The sequence below is a fragment of the Ursus arctos genome, unplaced genomic scaffold (genome assembly GCF_023065955.2).
Source record: "Ursus arctos isolate Adak ecotype North America unplaced genomic scaffold, UrsArc2.0 scaffold_36, whole genome shotgun sequence".
Lineage (NCBI taxonomy): Eukaryota > Metazoa > Chordata > Mammalia > Carnivora > Ursidae > Ursus > Ursus arctos.
The window spans coordinates 5,735,611-5,763,515 of record NW_026623050.1 but is presented as its reverse complement, the minus strand read 5'-3'; the positions used below and the strand labels follow the sequence as shown (position 1 = coordinate 5,763,515).

Below are 27,905 nucleotides of genomic sequence, written 5' to 3'. Positions count from 1 at the left end.
GAGATGCACCGTGGAAGACCCCTCTGAAGAGCAAGAGGGGAGAGGGAGGGTGTGAGAGGGTTGAGTAGGACGGAGCAGTGCAGAGCAGACTTACTGAGCTGGTAGAGAACACGGGAGGAGGCAGGAGAACCCGGGCTGCGATCAGGCGAGTGTCCAGAGAGTGAGCTTCTGAAAGCCATTTTGTCAAGCATCTCCCCAAGGAAAGATCCATGCCCAGTGAGGGGGACTCATGCGGGACACTTTAGGTTTAATAGAAGACCCTTTGAGGACCTCTTGACTTGCTGCATCTGGTCATCCCATCAGTACTTATTCTGTGACACAGTGGTAGGTCCTGGGATCATGAAATGAGACTATCTCTCCCTTCCCTGAGCCAACGCCATCTCTGAAGGGACAAGATCTACACAGGCACACGCACGGTCTGATTTGTTTGGTGATGAACGTCATGGAAAGACAGCTAATGCAGCATAGCATGCCCTATGTGAAGGATGAATCAGACTGCCAAAACCATAGTCTGATTCACTGCTTGACAATCTTCTTCTCTGACAATGAGCTGTTTTTCAAATGTAAATGAATTTCAGATTTCTCTGAAATGACCAAAGACCACTTTTTGTTTTCAAAAGGGAAATGTACAGAACAGCCAAGGATCTGACTTCCCAGTTTCTTTTTTCCCTGCTCAAAAAGGCAAGAGTGGATTAGGGCTTAAGAGGGGCTCTGTGCTCAGGGAGGCCACATGACGTGGGCAGCAGGTTCCACCCCAGGAACTCTTGAGCAGCCGAAACAGAGGCATCGGGATATTGCTTGCCCCGCCTGCACCGGGGATGAACTGTTCTCTGTCTGAAAGTTTTACCCTTTGAACTTTCCCCCTTGTTACCAGAGCCTCTGAGGGATGATCTCATGTATTTACTTATTTATTTATTCAACACATATTCGACCCCCAGCTATGTGTTAGTCACCGTGTAAGGCACTGGGGATCCAATGGCATACAGGCCCAAACAGTCCCTGCCCCCAAAGAGCTTAAACTCTAGTGAGGGTCACTTAATTAATTTAATAATAGCTGCATACATCATTTTTGTCATGTGATATTGCTGCCTAAAAATTACAATTAGGTCAGTTATGAGATAATTTGTAAAATGCCCAATGCCTAACGAATATAGTCATTTTCCAAAAGCTACACATGTCATAATTTCAATATGGCGCTGTTGAGCGCTACACTGGCACGGGACAGGGTGTAATGAGAATGTACAGAGGCCACCTGCCCTTGCCTGTGGGGCTGGGGGAAGGCTTTGCTGAGGAGGTGGGTTGTAGCATAAGACTCGAAGAATGAATGAAAGTTGACCAGGGAAAAAGGAAGCTGAGATGAAGAACAGAAAGTGATCCAGCCAGAGGGAACAGGATGAGCAAAGTCTGGATTTGTTGACCCTTTCAGGGATGCTCCAGACTGGTCCCCTTATACTTTTCGAACAAAGAGGGTTCAACATGCCTTCAATTGCCCACATTATATACTGTCAGCTTCTTCCCAGCTCCCCGCAGTTCTCTCTCCCTGCTCTCAAGCCCTCTGCCCATCATGTCCAGCCATACGAGAGGCCATGTATTTTACAGACCTCTTCCTTGACCTTGGTCAGCAGGGCTTTGGTAGAAGACATATGTGTCTAGACAAAAGATTGGTTAGTCTTTGTGGAAGTAAGTGTTCCAGGTCTGACTCAACCTGACTGAGAGCCAAGACAGAGATGATAAGGCTGACGGAAAAGATCTCCTTAATGAATGGCAGTAAAAAACAGCCCAAAGGTAAAGACACGAAATCGCCTTGGCGTTTCCTGAGGCTGCTGGCCCCAGACAGGCTCTTGAAAGCATCAAGGATCGAAGGTAGGCAGGTTATTTCATTTCCTCTCTGCTACCGGTACTTTAACACTTTCCTGCCTCTCCAGCGGTCTCCATTCCCCACACCTCCTGCTCCAAATAGTCACCCTTCAGTTTTGAGGAGGTAAATATTATCCCTCTTAAGTTGGATTAAATGTCTAGGTTCCAGAGAACATAGGAATGGGGATTATCCAGTCCACTGTCCCCCTTTCACTTTTTTTAACCCTTTCAACCTCAGTGTGTTCATTTATAAAATGGTTGGAAAGATGAGCCTGTGATGTCACCATGAGGACAGAGTTTAAACAAGATTATAAATTATATGGAAAGTTGGCTATTAAAGAGGAAAATTCCTTTATTATTCTCTAGTATCCCTGGGTGACCATTATCCATGGTGCAGTCATCACCCTGTGTGCACTTAAGGGGCCTCACTTCAGGGGCCCACCAACATAGTAGGAATCTTGCAGGGCTCCCCCCCCGAAATAAGAGAGATAAATAAGGTTTAATTAATAGCTATGAGACACACTTTGCTGTCAATTTTAACAGGAAAAATTTTCAAAAATAAAGCCAGATCTAACTTTTTAAAAACACATTGTAACGTGAGAGGCTTTTTAAAAGACCATGTCAGTAGCAGGTGGCAGAGATAGGTTTTGACCTAGATGTTTTGATTTCAGGTCCAATGATGTTTCTGTTTTGTTTACTACTTCTGGGTCCAAGAACCCGTGCCCCTGGAATAGCAAGCAGCTCAGTCAATGGAGTGTGTCCGCTATGATTCATTATGGCATCCTGGTATGTTTTGGAAGACAGCAGTATTGGAAAAGCAAGATTATTTTTTCCCATTTAGTATCCAGGAGGGCAATTCAGGTCCTATAAAGGAGCTTCTGGATTTTCATCTACTGGCTGAGAATTTGATGCATGCCCTGAAGATCTGAAAGGACTTAGTTCAGAACTTGGTGTCCAGTTCTTTGTCTGCATGGGTGGAGGAAGGTGTTTGGGATGAAGGAGGGGAGCCTAATGTAAATCATAATGAAGGTTCGCGCCCTGACACTGAGACTAGTAGGATCATCTTGCGCCACCACCTTCATGCTGGGACCACTGCTGATGTTTAAAAATGCTGAGCAACCGGACTCAGAGAAACGCCTTGCATGTGGTTTAAAGGCTTGTCCTGGACTCCCTTGCTGCAGGCGGAGAGGCAGGGAAGGGGAACAATAATGGAGCTTGGAGTCAAACAGACACAGGTTCAAAATTGGGCGCCTCCACTTCTGGGCTTGTGTGATCTGAACTTTAGTTTTCTTATTGGTCAAGTGAAACTACTAATACCTGTCTCAGAGGATTTCCCTGAGGATTATAAATGTGAGAAGAAGCCCCCCCCCCCCACCACAGTACATGTCAGAGACAGTGCTCCAAAGTTGCACAGAGGACTCCTTATTGTATGATCATTTTTTATTTCATTATGTGATTATTTACTGTTTATCATCTGCCCCTCTGTTAGAATATAAGCTCTAAAGGCCAGCTACATCATCTTTGGTGCCTCTAATAGTGCCGGGAACATGGTCGATATGAATGAACATTTGCTTAATGGGTAATATTATTTAAATAAATGTACTGGTGCTAACGCAGAGAGGTGCAAGTCCTCAGAAAGCTACAGGCACACTCAGTGTCTTAATATCTGCAACATGTGAGAACTCTGAGAAGCCCAGGGAAGGACGCAGCTGTCTCAGGCAACCATGCTGCGGTGAGGCAGGAGGCTTAGGGCACTCTGGGGGGGATGGCATTGTCTGCCCTCTTCCCTGGAACACCTGCAGCTCCACGGCGCCCGAGATTCTCTTGCAGCTGGGGCAGGGAGTCGGGCTGACCACAAATGCCGAGACAAAGTAGCTCCCGCCTCCACACACGGAGGCGCCATCTTGCCTCCGCCTGGAGCTCTGGGATCCTGGTGTCCTGAGCGGGATAAACCTAGCTCCGACGGTGAAGACGCGTGGCTGCGCGAAGTCTCTCCTCGGTGCGTGGCTAGGAACGCTCTTTGCTCTGGCTGCAGTTCGGGCGTCCCTGGTTTAGTAGAGAGTGTGAACAGGTCGACCCTCCCCCGTCTGCTTGCCTATGGGAGAGCCCATCTCTGGCGGGAGCTTCTAAAATGCCTGCTGCTCTTCCACAGTTCTAGTTGGGGGACAAGTGTCACAGGAGCAGGACTCACGGCATTTCCCAGAAAGCATGCTGCAGACTCACTGTCTTTGTCAAAGGTGGCGGCACGTGTCAAAACCGTGATGACACATGGGGCAGGCTTTGGTAGTTAACTTAAAAATAGCTGAGGGTTTGGTTAACCACAGGAAAGCCGGGGTGGGGGGAGGTCCCTCCGCTCTCACGTTCCCTCCTTAGATGATTCGGGGTGGTCTCTGGCTCAGTGTCAGAAAGCCAGATCTCTGCAGGCCACCTGTCGCCAAGTGACAGGAATCATTTGGCACAAGTCCTGCACAGTGACCCGAGTGGGCGGGGCAGGGGCGGAGCCTGGAGGAGCCGAGGAAGCGGCTGCCGCTGCGGGCACGTGGCCTTACGTTAGAGCTCTGTTGCCGCTGATCCAGAAAGGCATATGGCTGACAGATGTTATTTACAAGCAGGGCCGGACAAACTGAAAGAAGCAAAATTCTATGCAGCAAAGTCAGGAAAAAAAAATCAGTCAAAGAACACCAGCAATTACCACACCCGTGACATTTACACATTTCTTCGTGTTTGGGGTTTACTTTTGAAATTCACTTTTTCTTGTGGGCTGGCTTGTGTAAATAATGAAAGTGAGCACGGGGTCACTTTGGCCTCCTTTGCTTCCATGTGCGCAAGTTCCACACCATAAGCGGAGTTATTAGAGAGAAGGTCTCACACCCCCTCTCCCCTCAAATGGCGAGCTCCTTGAGGGAAAGAGCCAGCTCAGCCCATCTTAAATGCCACCCTCCCAATACCCCCCACACAGTGTCCAGCACACTTTGGTCATTTTAGGTGCTTGGTAATGTTTGCTGAACCGGAAAGCTATTTTTTTTTTTTTGTTACTATTTTTACTTCTCTTCTGCCATCGCTGCCATGCACCTAGCGTGTTTTTATAAGTGAGTTTTTCTCCCCTTCTCCTACAGGTTGGCATGCCACATGGAGTTGGTTTTTGTCCAGGGTGGTCCCAGGCTTGGCAGTAGGAAGTGAGAGGGGCGTTATTTGGCACTAGTTATGGGAGTGATGGGAATGAGAGGAACAGAGGCACTAAGGGCCCTGCTCCTGAGAATGGGGGTCCTGCTGTCCATGTCATGGTCCTGAAAGCAGGACCTTTCCCACTATGGCTTCTGTCAGATGCCAGTGGCATCTTTGGCAGTCCCCTCAGCCTGTGGGATTGGAAAGAACAGGCCTGGAACAAGATACCCGAGCCCTAGCTGGGGTTCTGCCCTGTGACTGTGCAGGCCCTATTACATCTTTGGGTTTCAATTTCTTTGTCTGTGAAAATGTGGGATTGATCACCATGACGGGACTCGTTAGCTCAATACAGAGTGTACCATCTCCCCGTCCAGGACTCTGCCTCCTCTTTGTGTGTCTGTCTGCCCAGAGCCCTCTTGGTATGGTGACCTCCTGTAACAACTGTGGTGACTTCTAGAATCATCTAGCAAGCGGCCTGATTCTCTTCCTCTTGTGTCTGTTGGGGAGGGTCTAAATTTATGAGTGTGTTGGTTGGGGGGTGGGAAAGGACGTATGGGACAGGAAAAGGGTTTTGTATAGCATGGCGTGCCCTTCTTGTGAGAAGAGCTGTCCCCCAGGGACAGTTGCCAGAATTCCCAGGACTGCCTTCCTTCAGCTGTAGAATCTGATGTGTGCAGACTCTATCAGGGCCTGTGGCACCGGCCCGAATCAGACAAATGTGCCCGATGCCAATTTCTAGAAATAGCAAGGGAGAGGTTTCGAATCCACATGCCTATTCTTCCTCTTGTTAGGCTTAAAAAAATAAGTCCAATGGGATTTACAATAATGCAACCTTACAAATGAAGACTCTCAAACACTTCTGTGTGTGATCACGATTCACAACTTTCTCTCAATATATCCACTGCAGTCCTCCGCAGCTTGGACTTTCTCGGGGGCTGCTTGGTACACCCCATGCTCCCCTCCTTCATATCTACCTTCATCTGTCAGAGGGAAATGCAGGTGAGAGTGAAGATCCAGAGACTGGCAGCTTTCCTTTTCCCTGGACCTCACCCTACTCACCTGGGGAGTGGGGTAAAGTAAATTCCTTCCCTCCAAGACTCTTGTTAGGAGTAGTTTGTGCAAGGCTTGCAAGGCGATTGGCTGCCATCCAGTGCTTTAATCTGCCCATTTGGACTATTAAGGACCACTGCCAAGAAGAGCCCGTGATTGGAAATATTTCAGTGCCAATGCAGAATGGCTCATCAGAGAACCTGGGATCACATGTGAATGGCTGGATCAGGTCCACATGTGCGGAAGGGCTAAGGGCTCAGCCTCCTTCTCCAGCAGCATTCCTGGCTCTCCAGGAGATGCTGTGTGCATTGTCATTGAGTTGGGAGTGATGGGATGAATATGTAATGGGGGCTCTGTCCAAAGTTAGGGTCATTCCAGGAACCATGAAACATGGTATTTGATTCAAACAGTTCTCTCCATTCTGTTAGGACACCTGGAAGAAGTCTAGTCAATGATTGTCTTATTTGGAGTTGATAAATTCCATAAGCCTCGATTTATAAATGTCTGCGATAGAGAGCAAGCAGATAAAAGTGGGAATTGACAGAGCATCAAGTCTTTCATGTCACCCTTGGACCAAATGGACACGTCCCTGTGAGTTGACTTTACTGGCAGAGCAGGGCACTGGGCCGTTAGAGAGGACAGCCGTCCTGCTCTGTGGCCTAGTGAGGCCCAGCTCATACCCTGTCTCTGGGGACCTGTTGGAAAGTTCAGACTTGGCAATGTCTTGGACATCAGGTTGGAATCTCTTTTAGACTCTTCTGGAAGTCAAGGTAGGTTTCTTGGTGGTTTAGGAAATAGTAATTTTTACAGAGATGAGCAGTAAAAACAGTAACATAAAATAGCTTTTTCAGTTCATCAGACATCACCAAGCCCCTAAAATAACCAAAGTGTGCTGGACACTCCAGCACACACACACACACACACACACACGCACGCGCACACACACACACACACACACAATGTGGAAACTATATCTAGGTGAGCAGAGGAGACTTGCTGTTTCATTTCGAGGTGTGGTCTGCCTCCACATCTGGAGGTTTTTAATCTCTTGCGAAGAATTCTCGTTGGGTGCTTGGGAAAGCCATATGTCCATTTTTCTTGTGCCTTGTCTTCCCGTCTAGACAATAGCCTTCTTGAAGAACAATGGTCCTGTCTAACATTAATTTGCATTCTCCATTGTACCCGGCATAGTGCTCGGCCAAAAAACTGTTCAGTGATATTTGAATCGATGCACAATAACCCTGCTATTTCTTCGTCTCTCAATGAGCTCATGCACATGCATGAAACGGGTGACCACGAGACGTCTGTGACACGCCGTGTGAGTTGAGTTCCCTGGGAAGCAGATGCTGAGATGGAGTTGGAAGTCCAGGAGGTTTATGGAGTGGAGGGCAAATGCCCATAAAAGATAAAAGGGGGAGGAAACAGGATGGGGCATCAAAAGTGCTCTGAGACTAGTGCAGATCTCACACCTGAGGAAGGAAAAGGGGAGGAGGCAGGACGGAGCAAGGGGAGTCTCAAACTACAACGCAGACCTGACAGAGTCTTGGGAACTCCGGGAGGGAGTTCCTGAGAAAGAGGAGTCCAGTGCTGGGCAGAGAATAGCGGGCCGTAGTATCCCGGCCACAGGAGGGCTGCCTGGGAAAAGTGTGGCCTCAGCACCAAGGCCGAGAAAGATCCTGAAGGCGCCATCAGTGGAAGGCTGTCCGCTAACTGGAGGTCATGCGTCCAAACAGTAATTTCTTTCTGGAAGGGAGGTCCACGCAGTGCGCCTCTGTGGCTGCGAACCTTCGTCCTCATTTCTCCGCCTTGCCCCATTCTAGGCATCCACACCACATCTACGGCCGCTGCCATTAAATTTATCTCAAAGATATTTCCCAGGTTGGATTACTTCTCCAAGTCTCCTACACTGGCCCAAGGAACTGTCCTCTCCCTCCTGGGCTTAGAACCAACTTCATGGGCATGTGACCAGGGCAGTCACACAGAGCCCCACACTCCAAAGGACACTCCACTTAGGGTTTAGTGCACTGTGTTAGCTGTTTTGAAATTCTTACTTTTATCTTTGTGTGGTTTTTTTTGTTTGTTTGGTTTTTTTGGGGGGGGGGGTGGGAGGAGTAGAGGGAGAGGGAGAGAATCTTAAGCAGGCTCTACACCCAGCTCAGAGCCCGAGGCGGAGCTTTATCTCACGACCCTGAGATCCTGACTTGAGCTGAAATCAAGAGTCAGAGGCTTAACTGACCGATCCACCCAGATGCCCCTTAATTTTATCTTTGATTTTGTATTTTGTAAGTGAAGCCTGAGGACACAGTGGAGTATGTGCCAGGTGCTTGGAACCTTGGCTTACTCACAGTTCCACTCCTGCTGCCTCCCTGCCTCGTCAGATGCTTCTTGGCTACTCACGGCCTATGGGTCCCTGGCATTCCAGACCCTAGCTAGCCTTCTCACCACCCCTATGACCCCTGCCACCTTCTGTCTCTGATGGGGCCCTGGGAATGGTGTGAGAGGGCTGGGATTCGGCATAGGTCTTAGGGCGGAGCATGGGCACGCTTGTCTCTGCCCTGGACTGCGAATACCAAGGTAACCAGCAAGGGGGGCGCCTCTTGCCCATCTCCAGTCCTAGTGCCCACATGTCCAGGTGTGGAGGTGGCAGTACCTTTGAAGGTCACGCTCTGCTATAGGTTGGGGAGGGGGGCCCATGGGAGAAGGAGATTCCAGGCTCAACTTCTCACTTCTAGCTGAGACACAATGCATCAGTTGGGCTGATGGAGGCCGGGAGGTGGGGCTGGCAGCAGCAGGGTGGCGTGTGCCTACTGAGTCACAGGATAGCCCTCCAGGTGCCTGTGATGGTCTGCACTCACCCTGCGAGTATCTCTATGTCCAGGAGAGCATGACACTAAACAGCAAGTAGAGGGGCCCTAGATCATTCCCTGTCCACCTCCCAGCATACCATGGCTGGGCCCCTGTACACCCCACTGTTCCTGCTGACCGCCCTGGCCCTGACCCTGGCTGTGAGCCCCAAGAGGAACTCCAGGGAAGGAGAGCCTCACCTGGACTGCACCCAATGGGAAGCCAACATCAAAGAGGAGAACTTGAAGGAGGTGTTGAACTTTGTAGGCAAGAGACCACGAGAACCACAGTTGTGCATTTTGGGGGTGGGGGCACACCCGCAAGCAGGTCATGGCTGGGATGAACTCTTTCCTGGATGTGGAGACCAGCCGAACCAAATGCACCAAGTCTGAGCCCAATGTGGACGGCTGTCCCTTCCATGACTAGCCGGACCTGCTAAGGGAAAAGCTTTGGTCCTTCAGATACACACGGTCCCCAGGCTGGGCAAGACGTCCACAGAGAGGACTCTGACAGGCCCCTTTTCACGATCATTCCCCCCTCTTAGAGCTGCTAGGCTTTAGATGGGTGCCCCTGCCCTGGTGAATGGCTGGTCCGTGTGCCGGCCCCAGGAGACAAATAGGGAAGGGTTCTGGGACATTTCCGAACAGCTTAGTGGTTCTACGTCCTTTCTTCTCATCGCTTTCCAAATGCACCAGATGTAGTGCTTGGCTTCTGCTCTATCTTAGTCCACAAATACTACGTCAGCTAATCAATAAACAGTGAGTAAAAACCACACCAGGACGATAGGGAGCAGGAGACAAGAAATAGCTTGATGTTTTAATACCTAAGCACTTTCATCCTGCTTTGTGTGCAAGAGGCCTTGCAGTTTCGTTTCGCACTGTCCCTACAGTTTATGTAGCTTGCCCTGGTTCGCTCCAGTAATTTCCTAGCTGTCTCTTGACATCCGCCTTCGCTTCCTTCCAACCTGTTCACATTGCAGACAGGCTCAGTGCCCTAAACCAAAATCTGATTAGGTTCCTGCCTGCGTCCAGGCTGCTGCTGGCTCCCCGTCGGTCTCAAGATAAAGTCCCTTAAGGCCTGTAGCAGACGCTCACCGCGCTCGCCTCTTCACTACGCCTGAAGGCAGTTCCGCTGCAAGCAAACAGCTTTCTCTTTCCCAGAAGGCACCGCACAGCTTCCAGCGGCACCCCTTGAAACAGTGGGAGCTGGGGATTGATGGGCCACCCTTCTTTCCCCTCAGTGGGAGAAATCTGAGATGTGTTCTATATGGTTTCTCTGAGGTCTCTGGTTGGACTAAGCTCGCAGCAGAAACCCACTCATTATATTTGCTTTCCTCTCGTCCCTCTCTTTTTCTCCCTCCCTCAAGGAGCTCTCTAGAATCACTTCCTAATTAAACTACCTGGCCCCACCTGCCCGGTAGCCGCATCCCTCACTGTGCTCCCTCTCATTGCCCCTTTGAGTTGTTGACCTTGCCATGCTCCTTCCCCCCACGGCCTCTGTAGGGGCTGTTCTTTCTTCATGAAATGCTGCCCACCCTGGTCTCCATCTCAGCTCCCCATTCCTAATGAACTTCCATGCATCCTTCAGACCAACTGGAAAAACATCCACAGGGCAGCCTTCCCGGGTTTGTAAATTTGTGTGTATTATGGTAATTTGATTAATATTTACCTTCAGGAGACTACAAGCTCCTGGAAAGGAATGACCACATGCCTTGTTCTTTTCCATTTTCTCTCCAAAACCGTCACAAAGCCAGGCTCATTCCTGTTGTCCAATTAATATTTACTAGAAGCCAAATGAATTCAAAGATATTTTAAGATTGTCACGGAGGCTCCTCGTAAAAATAACTCCAGAACTCTGAATCATTTAAGCCGTGTGACCTTGGGCAACTTCCTTGAACTCTCCGAGCATCAGTTTCCTAATGTGAAAATGGGGGGGGGGTGATAACAGCCCATGGGTTTTAGGGCTCTTTTAAGGAGTAAATGAGATATTGCAGGTGAAGTGCTTAGCAAGGTGTCTGACACATACAGGGTCCTAATTAAAGTGTCAAGTTTTTTCATCTGCACAGTGTGTGAGAGAACGAGGGATTACGTGGAAGGATGAGGAGGAGGCAGAAAACAAAACCTATGAGAAAGGCAAAAATAATGGAATCAGTATGTCTGGAAAAAAGAAAGATGAGAGATTCTGAAAAGCCACACCAAGAACAAAAAAAAGGGCCACCTGGATGGCTTAGTCGGTTGGGCATATGACTCTTGGTTTCCACTTGGGTCATGATCTGAGGGTCAGGAGAGGGAGCCCCAAGTCAGCCTCCTTGCTCGTTGGGGAGTCTGCTTGGGATTCTCTCTCTCTGCCCCTCCCCTGTTCATGCACACATGCGCTCTCTTTCTCTCTCTCAAATAAATAAATAATCTTAAAAAAAAAAAAAAGAGGTAGTCCACAGGACATTATAAGGGGCTCTTCTCCATCTTCACTCGACATAGGATATGAGAACATTTTGATAAACATGAGCGCATTAGACACGTTAGTTGTACAGTAAAATTTCTACTAGGGATGTAAGTTAACTGCTGTCTCCCATCATTTCTTTCCATCCTTAACTATCGTTGTGATAATTCGATCACGGTTAGTCTACACCTCAAGTCTCTGTGTTGCGAGAGGTTTGTGGTGTGTCACTAGAAACCGAAATCCGGACAATGTATTAATTTCTATTCGGGCATAGTCAGCCAAGGCACATCCTGTCTTTGCGTGTTGTCTTTGACATGTGCTCTCCAGATGAGCAATTAACATTTAAATGTGCGTTTCAGTGCTTTTGAAAGATGAGGAAATGTAAGACAATGGAACATACTTGTGACATGAATCTCTGACATCATGAAAAGTTGAGATGGGTGAACTTTTGCCTAGGACTTAATTTTCTTTTTTTTTTTTTTTAAAGTAAGCTCTTTGTCCAGCATGGAGCCTAACATGGGGTTTGAACTCACGACCTTGAGATCAAGACCCGAGCCAAGATCGAGAGTTGGATGCTTGGGGGCACCTGGGTGGCTCAGTAGGTTAAGTGTCTGCCTTCGGCTCAGGTCATGATCCCAGGGTCTTGAGATCAAGCCCTGCATTGGGCTCCCTGCTCAGTGGGGGGCCTGCTTCTCCTACTCCCTCTGTCATTCCCCCTATTTGTGTTCTCTCTCTTTCTCTCTCTGTCAAGTAAATAAATAAATAAATCTTAAAAAAAAAATGAGTTGGATGCTTAACCAACTGAGCCACCCCGGCACCCCTTCTAGGACTTAATCTCTACAGCCTGTTTCATTTTTGCCTATTTCTTTCAGTTGTCTACTTACTTAATATATATTGTATTTATTTTTGCATTTAAGTATAATATTTTTATCCTATTGTATGTGCACTTATTCAGACACTTAACAAATATTTATTAAGCCTCTTCTAGGTGGAAGGGGTAATGTAAGGATTCGGAAAAGAACTGGGGATGTTTCCAACTCTCGAAAGCCTCAATCTGACAGGAATGACGTATCTAGCACAGAGACGATTGCTCATGTGATCAAGGGTTATTTAGCCCTTGCTATGCTCCGGGTGCCATTCTAGGCACTGGTGATACAGTCTTGAATAAACAAAGACAAAGTTTTTACTTTTTTGGAGCCTACAGTATATAATTCCAGATTATATATGATAAGTTTTATAAGAGGAATACCAAAGCACTCACAGGTTTGGAAAGAAAAGAGTACACCCATCCAGGAAATTTTCAAGGAGGAGATAGACCTTAGAGGAAAAATGGAAATGTGGCAGCTGAATAAAAGACCCCAGGCTTTCCAGGAGGACAGAGAGCACAGAGGGGGTAAAATTCTGATTCCCAGTTCCAGTGTGTGTGTGGGGATCCCCCGCCCCCACCCCAGCTAAGCAATGCTCTGCAACACCAGCTGCGTGTCGTACAATTCTACACAATTCTGGCACTATCTACCCAGAGACAGCGTCAGATCCCACAGGTTCAGGGCGCCGTCCTACAAGCCTGTCTCCACTTAAGATGCCAATGTCAAGTCCATGCTGTTACCTGGACTTCTGACCAACTGGCTAAAAATCAGATGTTCCCATGATCCCCTCCTGGGGTTCAGTGAATTTGCTAGAGCAGCTCACAGAACTCAGAAACCTGTTTACTCACTAGATTACTGATATATTATATTACTAATATAAAAGATATTAAGAGGTAAGAATCAATAGCCAGATGAAGAGATACATGTGACCAAAGAGCTTCTGTCCTCAAGGGGTTTGGAGCTCGGCATGGTGGCAAGTTGAAGTGTTCTGGTTCATAAACCTGGAGGTTCTCTGTACCCCCTCCTTTTGGGCTTTAATGGAGGCTTCATTACATAGGCATGATTGATTAACTTATTGGCCATTGGTGATTGATTCGAACTCCAGTCCTTCTCACCTCCTGAAGGTCAGGGGGTGGGACTGAAAGTTCCAACCCTCTAATCACGTGGTCAGTTCTGTCAACCAGCCCCATCCTTAGGTGTTTTTTGAAGGTCAACCATTAACATAACAAAAGGCACCTTTATCACTCTTTTCACATGGAAAATTCCAAGGGTTTTAGGAGCCCTGTGCCAGAAATGGGTCAAAGACCAAAAGTGTATTTTCATATCGGAAATCACAACATCACAGGGTCTGGAGGGTTTGGGCACATAACAATGTTTAGGGGATTGCAAGTCATCCATCAAAGAGTTGGCTACGAGAAAGGAAATGGATAGAAAGTTGTAGAGCTCTCTCCATAGAGCCATACAGGGCTTCTCCACCTCAGCACTATTGACGCAGGCGGCTGGATAACTAACCCTTTGTTGTCAGGGGCTGGTTGGGGCCTTGTAGGGTGTTCAGCTGTGCCCCGGCCTCCATTCCTTAGATAACAGAAAGTAGTATGGGGGACGGAAACTTTTCCCTTCATCCCTTCTAGGTTCAGATTTGGCTGGTCTAATAATTAGATTGACATAAGACAGGTTAGCAGGAGAAAACGAAATTTAGTTACATACATGCAGGCACCTCACAAAGACGTAAGAGGTTCTCAGGAGGTGGTTGACGTTTATACGCCATCCTGAGCTAAGGAGAGGGGGGTCAGGGTCTGGGACGTCAAAATGGGGGAGATAATTTATAGGAAGATGAGCAGAGCAAGTATTCGGTAAATGAATGTTTGCCATGCCACCAGAAAAAGTTTTTCTTATCTTTTTTTTTTTTTTTTTTTAAAGACTTCTGTTTCTGGTACATGCTCCCTGTGTAAATTCTTTTAGGCAGTGAAGGGTGAGGTAAAAAAAAAAAAAAAAGCTTTTCTTGAGTCTGTTGGGCCTTAATTCAGTCCAAATAATCCACGTGCTAAAGTGGTGCATTCTCGGGCGGCCGACCCTGAACAGCATCAGTAACGTGTTCCCAGTGGTGACAAACCAAATGTCTCCAGACAGGGCCAAATGTCCCCTGGAGGATAGAGGGCCCCTCTTGAGGACCACAACAATAGAGGAAGACCAGATTGTGGGGACCCTTAGCCACCCAAGTAAAAAGTACTGATTTCAGTTGGACGTAAAGGGCCCATCAGTGTCAACTACAGGATTGAGCTGTCCGGTTTGTATGTCACGTGGACGTTTGAGGATTTCGAGAGTGTGATTGGGAGGTCACTGAAGGACAGCTGATAATCAGAGATTAGCCCCGTCATGGGAGGAAGAGGGGAAAAGAAAGAAGGTAGAAGTTATATTATCCGCCTACCTCTTCCCAGTTGTTCCCAAGTCTTTTCCAACTACCTGTTTATTTTTATCTTCTGCTTGTTGAAGTGCTGATGGCTGAAATTTGCTCTTTGAGGGAAGATACTGCACAATGTTATAAAAGAAACTTCAATCATTTCTATGTTATAGGTGAAATAGATTTCTTAAGGGACATTTGTGCTTTGGGGAGGTGAAGGATGGAAAATCATGCAATTATGTGGGTTTTTTAGGATCACGGGAAATGGGAGAGCAAGAGATTTAGTCCCCTCAGGGCTCCCTGGTGGTATTTCCAGACTGGCAAAAGTTGAAAAGATGTGTTTAGAAAAGCTTTCCAACTGTAAATTCAGCTATCTTTGGAGAAAACTTGAGAAGGGCAACTCTTCGTTCTTCCTGTAGTATGCAGGGTGTGTGTGTGTGTGTGTGTGTGTGTATGAGTGTGTGCGTGTCTGTGTATACATGTGTGTGGTTCCTTCCTCCTGCCTTACACTGTTAAGGTTTGAATTTACTCTGCATGCCCCAGCATGGTTCTCTGTTTCAGAGTGGTCGTAAGCAGGAAATATGGAAACCTGGTGGTTTCCAAGCCCAGCACTTTTGCTGATACACTGTGGGATGTTGGGCAAACCATTTAACCTCCCTGTGCCCCTGCTTTAGATCATTGAGAATGAGGAAGCAAGATTCCATAAGACATTTAACTTTCAAAATAGGTTGTGGTCAAAGAGATTGAGTGTCCTGGCTAATTGGCTCTCCCTCGGTTAACTTCCCATTTCTAGGTTGTGATAAAATTTTGGAATGTGGTGGAGTCAACAGCCACTCAGCCTGTCTGTGGTTTTACCACAAGCCTGATCTTGAGACTGGCTATATGCGTCCAGATTATAGCCTTCAGTAAGCCCTCTCAAATCCTTCCTGAGGCTCTGCTGGTGGGTTGCAAGGTGCAAGATGCCAGGAGACCACCTGAAGAATCTAGTGGTCAGAGCCAGCTTTTGGAAATAATTTTGCCACCCTGCTTAGACAATTGATCTTTGGGCTTAAAAACAACTTGATTTGTCCTCTACATTTTTTTGTTGTTGTTGTTTATTTAGCCCAATATATATCAGATGCTTCCTAAGTGCCAGGAACTGGGCAATAAGAGAAAACAAAAAGCACGTGAAGTTCCTATTGTCATGGAGGTCATATTCCAGTGGGAGGAGATAGACCATAAACAAATACATATTTGTGTGTGTGTGTGTGTGTGTGTGTGTGTGTGTGTGTGTGTGTGTGTTTTGGTGATGATAGGTGATGAACGAGTAAGTTATGGTAGAGGAGAAAGGATGATGGGAAGGTTTTAATATTTTAGGCAGTGTTATCAGAGGAGGCATTTCTGAAAAGTGGTATTTGAGCAATGACCTGAAGGCAGGAGAAGAAGGACTGTCACAGCCATCTGGGGAAGAGCAGCCCAAGCAGAAGGAAGCAAAGATGCAAAGATTCTGAGAAGGAAGCCCGGTGTGTTTGCAGAGCACGGAAGGGCCTTTGCTGGAAGTGCAGACTGACTATGAACAGGCTGCAGAATTTCCCATAGTGCTGGGATACAAGCAAGGTTGTTCAGCTATTTTGTGTCCCTTTCTGTTTTTTTCTATCTCCTGCTCAGAAATGTGCAAAAAACCCTTTTGCCCTATAGTTCACTGGGAAAAACCTTGTGGTTTGAGGCAGAACAACCCACTTAAAAGGAGAAATTCAGAGGAAACTCTGAATGATAGAGCTTTGTACCTACTGGGATGGGAGCCAATACAAATAGATTGGAGTTGGAGAACTGGACGAGGGGAAGAGATCGGAGAGTTGTGGTTACCATCTGTGAATAGCAGTGCCAGGACGCTGTGAGGCTTTGGAGGGTCCTCTCAGCCCTGGGGAGCACAGAGAAGGTTGGCAAAAGGTAACATGTGGGTCTAGGTCCATGATGTTTAATTTCCTTTTAGACAGGGACCATGTCTTCACTTACTGGCCCCTCTGACAACACTGAGCTCCGCAAGAGCACAGACCTAAGCAAATCATCAGCACACAATCAGTGTTTATTGAATGAATATGTTGTAATTGTGTCTCAAAGAGCTGGAAGAGTCTTGGGGGCGCTTCAGGTCCTGGCCCTTGCTTATTAAAGTATGAGTTCATCTTGAGGCCAATTTGAAAAACATCTTTTAAACTTATCTCAGGATAGACTCAGTAGTCATAAACCGATCATTTTCCATAAACAGACAGCAAGGGATATTGTCCTGAAGGAGAGTTGTTACCAAAGCTGCGTGGTCACAGGATTCTAGTCTCGTATTAACAATGACTTTTCGATGACCACGTCCAGAAAACATTCACCTACTTGCCAAAATTGAGAAACACATTAGTGAACATAGTTTGCTCCTGTATTCGAATAGCCTGTGAGATCTCACTGTCTAGTGGAATATTCCAGCTGCTATTCTCGGGAGGTGAATATCTTATATTTTACATTTATCTTTTTCGGAGGATCTTAAGTGAAGGAGAGTCCACAAAATCACCTGGAAAAAGTCTAAGGAAATACTAGCTTTTCTTTATTTTTCCTAATTCTTCTTGTGATCATTACATCACCATCATCATTATTATTACTGCTATTTTGATTTTTTTTATTGTTTATAGTGACCTTTGGTTATTTTTCTTCCAGTTATGTTACCGAGTACCATTTGCCATAGAGTAAGTTAATGAATTGCTAGTTTTGTTTCAAAGGAGACTAGTGATTCAAATCTCAGTGATAGGAATGGTGATCCCTTACAGTCATTCAGAACTGACGCTACAGTCTCACCGTTCTGCAAAATAACATTACACTTGTTTGCTATTGTCTGAAATCTCTTACTTGCTTTGAGACCTTGGGTACATTATTTAGCATCTCTGAACCTCAGAAAAATAATAGTAATCCTATCAGATATTGTTCTTAACATTGCTTGAGATGATTGATAATATGCCTACTTTCAAGTCTTGTAAGACTTGTGAGCTGGAATCACTAGCTATGATGATAGAACTGGAAAAAAACTGTAACAACTGTCAGATACAGCGTACCTGCATCAGTAAGCACACGGCTTCACTTTATGTAAATTCAGTGAGCTCCCAGGTAGACTAAGGTCTTCAAAAATAGGCTTGGTCTCCACATGTTTGGACCAGGGTAGGTTAAGCAGTTTAAACAATTTTTTTTTTTTCCTTTTAAACACTCCTTGCATCTGATATCCTGGTTACACATTTAGACTTCCTTTAGCATTATCACTCACATTTTGGTTTTTAAAAAGTCAATATAAACGGGGATGATGTGTACAACTGTGATCAGGCAGTTGTACAGGAGACCTCACTCAACTCTGAGATTCTCTGAGCCTCAGCCCTTATGCATCGTGGGTTGGTACATTGAGTCACAGCAATTATTGTAGCCGTTTTATAGAAGAGCACACTGACATGCAGGGGTGAATTCACCTCTCAGCACAAGTTCGCACATTTTATAAGTGGTATCCACACTCAGGTGGACTTGACGGCAACATTAATTTCCTGAACTACTGTATTATACTGTCGATACCAAAGAAAACTGTAACCCCTCAAAAATTCTCAAACAATAAATTTTATTTTAAAATAGGACTCTAATACAAAGTTATAAAATAATGAAGATTTAAACTAAAGCAATGTATGTTTTATAGAATATCTGGGGGGTATGGATATGGAGTTGGATTTAGACAAATAGAGTTAATATCAAGGTTTCTTAGACACTTGTCTTTTATTACTTCAGGTGCAATTTGACAATAATAAGTCACAAGCTAGACAACTAAGCAGTTCACCTTAGCATTGTCACTTAAATTATAATACATTTGATCATATTAAGATACATATGACTTCTGTTGTGTTTGCTTGGTAATTGGCCATACTTTCGTGGACATATGGTTATATTTAGTATTAAAATGATGACTTTTAGTGTGGATTTTATAAGACAAATAAAACTTGTCGTCTCCCATTGTTTAGTTCCCTAGTATTAAGAATTGATCTCATTATGAATAGTTTTTTCCTGATGCTCTGTTCTTTCTCATTGTTACCATCACTGCCATGCATATAATCACACTCAGACAGACCCTAGATTTTACTCTCCAGTAAGGTTTTCTTGTGATCTTGAATGCCCTCTGTGCAGTTCTGGGCTTTTCTGTACCCCAGCCTAATGCTTCAAGCTTCCTGGCCTTCTCCCCTGTTGGGGGCATCTCCAATATTATGATGCAGGTCTAATTTCAAATCTTTTCATTCTTTCCAGATTATGGGTCAGTCCATGGATCTTGTTCCGAAAAATAGAGTCACTATACCATATTGCGTTTAGTCCCAAAGAACTGGGTGACCGAGAACCTCTAGAAACTGAGATTGCCTCAGGGGCGAGGTTAGGAACAAAGCAGCCCATGCCTTCTTTTGAGGGAGCAAGGTTGTCTGTATTATACTGGCGTCAGGAAGGGGAGAGGGCTGAGTCACAGTGTGCCCGGGGCCCCTGAGTCTGGGCAGGTGGGGCAGGAAGATGGGAATAGACCAATTTCACTCCTTTTGGGTAAGTGTTCTGCCACTTCCTGCTCTACTTCGACACCAGAGCACAATGCAATGGGAAAGTTCGTACAGCAAAGTTCAGGCTGAAGATGCATTTTAGGTATAGTGGAGTGTGAGAAGTACGAAGACTTCCTTGATTTCCACCAAACCCTCCTGCCAAAGATCTCCCCATCTGTTTTCTATTGTCTGAAATTCCTTTAACATATGTCTTTAATTGCACAATAAGAGATTAAAGGCTTGCAGTTGCAAATACGGTAAATGATGAATCCTTTGTTGAATTCAAAGAAGGGGTTACAAAGGGGACTTTAGAAATATAGAAAAAATGCCTGACCTTCACAGTTTTCCTTGGACCAACCCTATCTATTTTTATCCTGGTGAGAACCTTTGTGTAACAGGTTTTTTTTTTTTTTTTTTTTTTTTTTTTGCAGAATGGTTCTTCATGCTCTGAACCTCTAATCACAAGTCATCACTGTCTATTTTAATGGTGTGTTCCACACAATGACTTATGTTGTCATCAGTGAATAAGTCCGACACATCGGACTATACCCAGATTCTTTGTAAAAGTCCTTGGTGGAGGATTTACGTAACCTCTGGTGTGTGGCAGTGGTATTCAGTGCACCAGCTAAGTAAGTCCAGTGTGAAGACTTTTAGATACCATCTAAAAACCTGAGACAAAAAATGAAAGGGATCTTCGTCATCAAGGGAAAAGAAGAGCATTATCTTGAATTTCATGAATGAGCCGCATATTTTGGATTGAACTTTACATTTTATTTATTTGAGTGTTCATATGTTCAGCAAATATGCACTCCAAGGCAGTCTGTAGATTCAGTGCAATTCCTATCAAAATACCAATGGCATTTTTCTAGATGCCTGGCAATAGAACAAATAATCTTAAACTTTTTATGGGGCCCCAAAGACGCTGAATAGCCAAAGCAATCTCAAGAAAGAACAAAGGTGAAGGTATAATGCTCCTGGATTTTAAGCAGTACTACAAAGCTGTCGTAATCAAATTAGTATGGTACCCGCACAAAAACAGACACACAGAGCAGTGGAACAGAACAGAGGGTTAGATAAAACCGTGCCTATATAGTCAATTAATGAATGACAAAGGAGGCAAGAATATACACTGGGGAAAAGAGTTTCTTTAATGGTGCTGGGAAAACTGGACAGCCATATGCAAAAGAATGAGATTGGACCTCTTTTTTATACCATATACAAAAATAAACTCAAAATGAATCGAAGACCTCAATGGAAGACCTGAAACTATAAAACTTCCAGAAGAAAACATAGGCAGTAAGCTCTTTGACATCAGTTTTAGCACTCTTTTTTGTTTTTGTTTTTTTGGTTTTTTTTTGTATCCATCTCCTCAGGCAAGGATAACCAAAGCAAAACCAAAAACAAAACTGGGACTACATCAGACCAAAAAACTTTTGCTGGGTGAAAGAAAGCATCATCAAAATAAAAAGCAACCTATTGAATGGGTGAAGTATTTGCAAATGGTATATCTGATAAGGGGTTGGTATGCAAAATATATAGACAATTCCTACAATTTAATATCAAAAAATAAACAATTTGATTAAGAATGGCAGAGGACCTGAATAGACTTTTTTTTTTTTTCTCCAGAGAAGACATGCAGATGGCCAACAGACATGTGAAAAGATGCTCACCACCACTCATCTTCAGGGAAATGCCAATCAAAATCACGACGAGATGTCATCTCACGCCTGTCAGAATGGCTGTCTTCAAAAAGACAAGAAATACTAAGTATGGGTGAGGGTATGGAGAAAAGGGAACCCTTGCACACTGTTCATAGGAATATAAGATGATATAGCCACTGTGGAGAACAGTGTGGAGGGTTCTCAAAAAATGAAAAGTAAAACTACCATTTGATCCAGCAATTCCACTTCTAGGTGTTCATTAGAAGAAAATGAAAACACTGATTTTAAAAGACATACACACCCCTCTGTTTATCACAGTACTATTCACAATAGCCAAGGTATGGAAGCAACCTGTCCATTGATGAAGAGATAAGGCAGATGTGGTATATACATGAAGAGTGAAATCTTGCCATCTGTGACAGCATGGATGGACCTAGAGGGTGTTATGCTAAGTGAAAAGTCAGACACAGAAAGACAAATACCGTATGATTTCACTTATATGTGGAATCTAAAACAAATGAATAAACAAAACAGAAACACTCTCAGGTACAGAGAACAAACTTATGGTTGCCAGAGGGGAGAGGCGAGAGAGATGGACAAAACAGGGGAAGGAGATTAAGAGGTTTAAACTTCCAGTTATAAAGTAAATAAGACAGGGGGGTGAAAAGTGCAGCATAGGGAATATAGTCAATAACACTGTAACAACTTCGTATGGTGACACATGGCAACTAGACTTTTTGTGATGAACGATTTCCTAATGTAGATTAAATATTGTCACTACGCTATACACTGGAAAGTAATACAGTATTGTACGTCAATTACACCTTAATAAGACAAAAATACTCAGCACCTGTTATGTTCTAGAAGTTGTGCTCAGTGCTGGATTTACAGTGGTGAACAAGGAAGATGTCGTTCCTCTTTGCACAGAGCCTAGTCTCGTGGCTAGAAGTGGAGCCAAAAGTGTCGGTGAGATCATCTGGTACAAACCTTCTCATGCTATAGACTGGAAAATGGAAGCACCAAGAGGTGAAGGAAATTGCCCTTTATCACAGCTGGGTATGTAACTTGACTCTGGCAACTCTCAGCCCCTTTCTCTGTTTAAACTAACCAAGTGAGTTAGCACAGGTCCCCAGGCAGTGTGGCAGGGAACCAATGGACAGTTCCCAGCGGCTTGAAAGGGGTCCTGCCCTTCCTTAGGTCTCATGAATGCCCCAAAAGTGACTTAAATGTTGGGGTGAATTTTGTTCATGACATTGAACATGTTGGGGTGTGATGGAGAAGCAGAGCCATGAATCATTATTCATCTTGGGAGAGAGTTGTCTTCTCTCCCTTCTTCCCCACCCTCCTCCCAGCCCCTCAGTGCATTTCTGGGCCTGCCTGAGCACAGCGGTTTGGCCGACTACTGGATTGTTATTAAAATGATAATTAAAGAGGTAAGACGAAGGGAGCCTGTCCCAATACCATTCAAAAGAGTCAGCACTTTCGCTGGATAATGAATTCTTTATACCCTGGGTTATTGCGCAACTGAAGGGAACCTGCAATGCAATTGTGTCTGGAATCCATGAAGAGACATTCTCAACCAATGGATTTAAAGTCCGACTTCTTGCTTATAAAACTATATCTTATCAACAATTCCCTGGCGATTTGGAGCCTTTTCTGGTTCCACAGAAATTTAAGGGCTGTTTGTTCCAGCTCTTTGAAAATGTCATTGGTATTTTGATCAGGACGGCATTGAAAGTGTAGATTGCTCTGGGTAGCATGACATTTTAACTATGTTTATCCTTCCGATCCATGAGCATGGAATATTTTTCCATCTCTTTGTGTCTTCTTCAATGTCTTTCAAGAGTGATTTGTAGTTTCTAGAATATAGATCCTTTACGTCTCTGGTTAAGTTAATTCCGAGATAACATATAATTTTTTGGTGCTATTGTAAATGGAGTGGATTCCCTAATTTCTATTTCTTCAGTCTCATTGTTCATGTATAGAAATGCAACTGATTTCTGAGCATAGATTTTTTATCCCGCCATGTTACTGAATTGCTCTATAACTTCTAGTAGTTTGGGGGTGGAGTCTTTGGGTTTTCCATATAGAATATTATGTCATCTGTGAAGAGAGAAAGTTTGACTTCTTCTTTGCTGATTTGGATACCTTTTATCCCTTTTTGTTGTCTGATTGCTGTTGCAAGGACTTCTAGTACTATGTTGAATAATAGTGGTGAGAGTGGGCATCCTTGTCGTGTTCCTAATCTTAAGGGAAAGACTTCCAGCTTTTCCCCATTGGGAATGATATTCGCTGTAGGCTTTTCATAGATGGTTTTTATGAAATTGAGGAATGTACCCTCTATCCCTACACTCTGAAGGGTTTTAATCAGGAAACGATGCTGTATTTTGTCCAATGCTTTTTCTTCATCTATTGAGAGGATCATATGGTTCTTGACTCTTTTCTTGTTGATATGCTCTATCACACTGATCGATTTGCGAATGTTGAACCACGCTTGCATCCCAGGGCTGAATCCCACTTGGTCTTGATGGATAATCCTTTTAATGTACTGTTGGATCCTATTAGCTAGGATCTTGTTGAGAATTTTGGTGTCCATATTCATCAGTGATATCGGTCTGTAATTCTCCTTGTTGATGGGGTCTTTGCCTGGTTTGGGGATCAAGGTAATACTGACCTCATAGAATGAGTTGCTTCATGTTGCCAGATTTCAAGCTGTACTACAAAGCTGTGATCACAAAGACAGCATGGTACTGGCACAAAAACAGACACATAGACCGATGGAACATAACAGAGAACCCAGAAATGGACCCTTGGCTCTTTGGGCAACTAATCTTTGATAAAGCAGGAGAAAACATCCAGTGGAAAAAAGACAGTCTCTTCAATAAATGGTGCTGGGAAAATGGGACAGCTACATGCAAAAGAATGAAACTTGACCACTCTCTCACGCCATACACAAAGATAAATTCCAAATGGATGAAAGACCTCGATGTGAGACAGGAATCCATCAAAATCCTGGAGAAGAGCATAGGCAGCAACCTCGACGACATCGGCCACAGCAACTTTTTTCATGACACATCTCCAAAGGCAAGAGAAACAAAAGATAAAATGAACTTGTGGGACTTCATCAAGATAAAAAGCTTCTGCACAGCCAAGGAAACAGTCAAAAAAACTAAGAGGCCCACGGAATGGGAGAAGATATTTGCAAATGACACTACAGATAAAAGACTGGTATCCAAGATCTACAAAGAACTTCTCAAACTCAATACACAAGAAACAAATAAACAAATCAAAAAATGGGCAGAAGATATGAACAGACACTTTTCCAATGAAGACATACAAATGGCTAACAGACACATGAAAAAATGTTAAAAATCATTGCCCATCAGGGAAATTCAAATCAAAACCACATTGAGATACCACCTTACGCCAGTTAGAATGGCAAAAATTGACAAGGCAAGAAACAACAATTGCTGGAGAGGATGTGGAGAAAGGGGGTCCCTCCTACCTTGTTGGTGGGAATGCAAGTTGGTACAGCCACTTTAGAAAACAGTGTGGAGGTCCCTTAAAAAGTTAAAAATTGAGGTACCCTATGATCCAGCCATTGCACTACTGGATATTTACCCCAAAGAGACAGATGTAGTGAAGAGAAGGGCCATATGCACCCCAATGTTCATAGCAGCATTGTCCACAATAACTAAATCATGGAAGGAGCTGAGATACCCTTCAACAGATGACTGGATTAAGAAGTTGTGGTCCATATATACAATGGAATATTACTCAGCCATCAAAAAGAACGATTTCTCAACATTCGCTGCAATATGGACGGGACTGGAGGAGATAATGCTAAGCGAAATAAGTCAAGCAGAGAAAGACAATCATCATATGGTTTCACTCATTTATGGAACATAAGAAGTAGGAAGATCGGTAGGAAAAGAAAGGGAAGAAGAAAGGGGGGGTAAACAGAAGGGGGAATGAACCATGAGAGACTTTGGACTCTGGGAAACAAACTGAGGGCTTCAGAGGGGAGGGGGGTAGGGGACTGGGATAGGCCGGTGATGGGTATTAAGAAGGGCACGTATTGCATGGTGCACTGGGTGTTATACACAAGTAATGAATCATGGAACTTTACATCAAAGACTAGGGATGTACTGTATGGTGACTAACATAATATAATAAAAAATATTATAAAATAAAATAAAATAAAACTATACCTTAGAGCAGGAAGGTAGGTGATGGTCTTGAATCATCATCCCACACAATCATATTGTATCTGCTGCTGTTCTTTGTAAGGCTTTTGCAGACAATTTTTAACATCCTTTTAAGATTGCCTTTTAGAGAGACCCATATTCCTGGGATTTTCCTGGGAAATAGGAGTTTTAAGAGTTTATTGGGAGTTTTAGCTCTGCTTCATATAGCACCGGAAATGCATTTTAGTATGGAGTGTTGGGGGCTGTTCTTGCAGGCCACCCAGAGTCACCAAAAAAGAAGGGTCCTTCCTGGAGTCTCCCCAGCACATTTTGTGAGGGGCCTTTGCCTGTGCGTGTTCTTCCTCTGGGCGAGCCTGGGCTCCCGGGACCACTACACGGCCCTGTCATTCCCTCCTCTCTGTCCCATTCAAGGAAGCATACTCATGTGAGTCTCCCAAACTCACTTGAGTTCTGAACCCTTTCTTTCAGGGATTTGCTATTATTAATTCATGGAACTCCTGTTCTGTACCAAACAGCAACGAATAGACATGAAGCTGGGTGAACATGATGGTGTTGCAGGACTGGCCTCGCATCAGTCCAGTTTATCAAAACGAAACATAAAATTCATAAGATTCTGCACTTTATGGTTTATGGTCAGTCCTCGCTGGAGTTGGCACGGAGCTTGCTAGTGAACGGACACGTTCGGTCTATCCCCTTCAGTTCTGTAGACGCAGAAACAATGGTAAGTGCACTTGGCTGAGTGCAGTGTCTGCTTCTGCCCCCGAGCCCTGGACCCAGGGAGGGTGTGCCTCGCATCAGCAGGGCTTCCTCACGTCTGTGCCTTCGCCCATGCCTCATTTCCCGTCAGCAAGAGGGGGAAAAGCAGGCAGAAAGATAGTCACTCCATTAGTTAGTCATCCTGGGAAACTTATCTGTTTTGGGCATTGGTTCCTCTCAAGCCCGGGTGGCAGATATGTGGTCCAGCTTGCAGACTAAAGCATTTCCCAGTACTATCACTAATACTCAACGTATGCTATTTCCAGCTTGTCATTTGTCCACTGGCTTGCGAAACTACCATACAAGAGAGCAAAAACATTTCGACTCCCTTGGGCCATCTCCTCCTGACATTCTTTGCTGATTACCTCTGAACTAGTGGTGGTCACTTCTTCGCATGGTTGACACATCAGCTGATGGCGCTTTGTCTCACCAGAAACAGGCCAGCCCTGGCTGGTCCCAGCAGCATGCTCGAGGCTGAAGTTCAGGGATACAGGGTCTTGGCCTGGCTCCCAGCTTGGCTTAACAAAGCACATTTTGGAGGCATGACGATTGGGAGGTGTTACAATGGGGTGAACTGGTGGAATTATAAATATTTAAGTCCATCCCTGAGCCTCTGGCAGGAATGAATCTAAGCCAATCCAGACTGGTAAGAAGCAGAAATATTGAAGGTCTATTGAAGAAGAGAGTCTAGGGGGCTTGTGTGGCTCAGTAGGTTAGGTGTCCGACTCTTGATTTCAGCTCAGGTCTTGATCTCAGGGTTGAGAGTTCAAGCCTCGCATTTGTTTTTTCTAAATAAAAAAAAAAGGAAAAGGAGATTCGATGGTCACCTTCCTCCCGTTTTGGTAGCTATACACTTTGATGTTTCTTTGGTGATGAAAAACTAAGGTTTGCCATTCTCTGTAGAATTTTCTTTAAGGTCCACTAAATTAATCCCATATATATTAATGATGTAGTATATATATTCTATATACACATAATTAGACTATATAATATAGCATTACCTACTAGTAATAGTAAAGAATATATCCATCATATATCCGTCGTATATATCTATCATATATGATGACATATCCCTTACTATTAATATCGTATATAGCATATGTATCATAGATATGATGTATATATCCCTTACTTACATATGATATATATGACCTATATATTGCTTACTATTAGCAATAGGCACTGTGGTGTGTGTGTCTTTGTCTGTGTTGCGGGGCTATGAAAATGTGTAACAGTCTGCATCCAAGGGGAATTTAATCTATTTAAAAATATAAGACATATGCAAGATTACATATGATAAGAACCACATGAGTCTGGATTATGAACTGGGGTTATTATGGAAAGTATTAGGAAGGAGGAACATCTTCATCTGGGCATTAAAATACTACGACTATGACCACTACTACTTTTTAGCTTTTATTGAACACTTAGCAAATTCCTGGTATGGTTCTAAATATCTTTATGTCCTCTCCTGAGTGCTTTTTACATATGTACTCATCATATTAACACTATAAGACAGACAGAGGAGGAAACAGGCATAAAGAATGTAAGAAACTTTCCCAAAGTTGCAGAGCTCATTAGTGGTGGAGCTGAATTTAAATCAAATGCAGATTGCAAAGCCCCTCTTCCTGTGTGCCAAGCATGCTGTCTCTGATAGAAGGATTTCAGTACATGCAGAGAAGGGCAGAGGCATTCCTGATGAGGGGAGCTGGGTTGGCAAAGGAGTGGTGGCAATAAGTTTAAATGGAAAAGGCCCGGCTGGTGGGTGCTTCGTGTAATGATTGGCACAATGCCTGAAGAGAAGAAGTGCTTGATGAATGTTTGTTGAATTATTGACTGAATGCTTAGAGAAAATGCTGGAGAAGTAGGCTGTTATCAGATTGTGTAGGGTTTTGAATTACAGTCTAAGTGGTTTAAACTTAGTACAGTGGATAATATCTTCTCTAGAATGCTTGAATTTCTGGAGAGGGCAGCTTACTAGTTCGTAAACGTGCCATTCTAACCTGTATTTTCTCTTCTTCAGTGCTTTCTATAGAATTGCTAGAAAAAAAATTGAAACCATGCTAATGAAGCCTATTACAAAATCATGCTCT

The 27,905-nt window shown here is 44.4% G+C and overlaps 1 long non-coding RNA gene across 2 annotated transcripts in view; it reads left to right on the top strand.

The window, feature by feature from the left end:
• The window catches only part of LOC123000133 (uncharacterized), a 117,481-nt gene that overhangs the window by 43,726 nt on the left and 45,850 nt on the right, over window positions 1-27,905 (top strand). Inside the window, exons 3-6 of one of the 2 annotated variants that reach the window (XR_008957127.1) lie at window positions 19,619-19,816; window positions 20,814-20,954; window positions 21,776-21,904; window positions 25,525-25,777. This is a non-coding gene — a long non-coding RNA (uncharacterized LOC123000133). The remainder of the gene's footprint in view (window positions 1-19,618; window positions 19,817-20,813; window positions 20,955-21,775; window positions 21,905-25,524; window positions 25,778-27,905) is intronic. The other variant, XR_006407901.3, reaches the window with a different exon arrangement.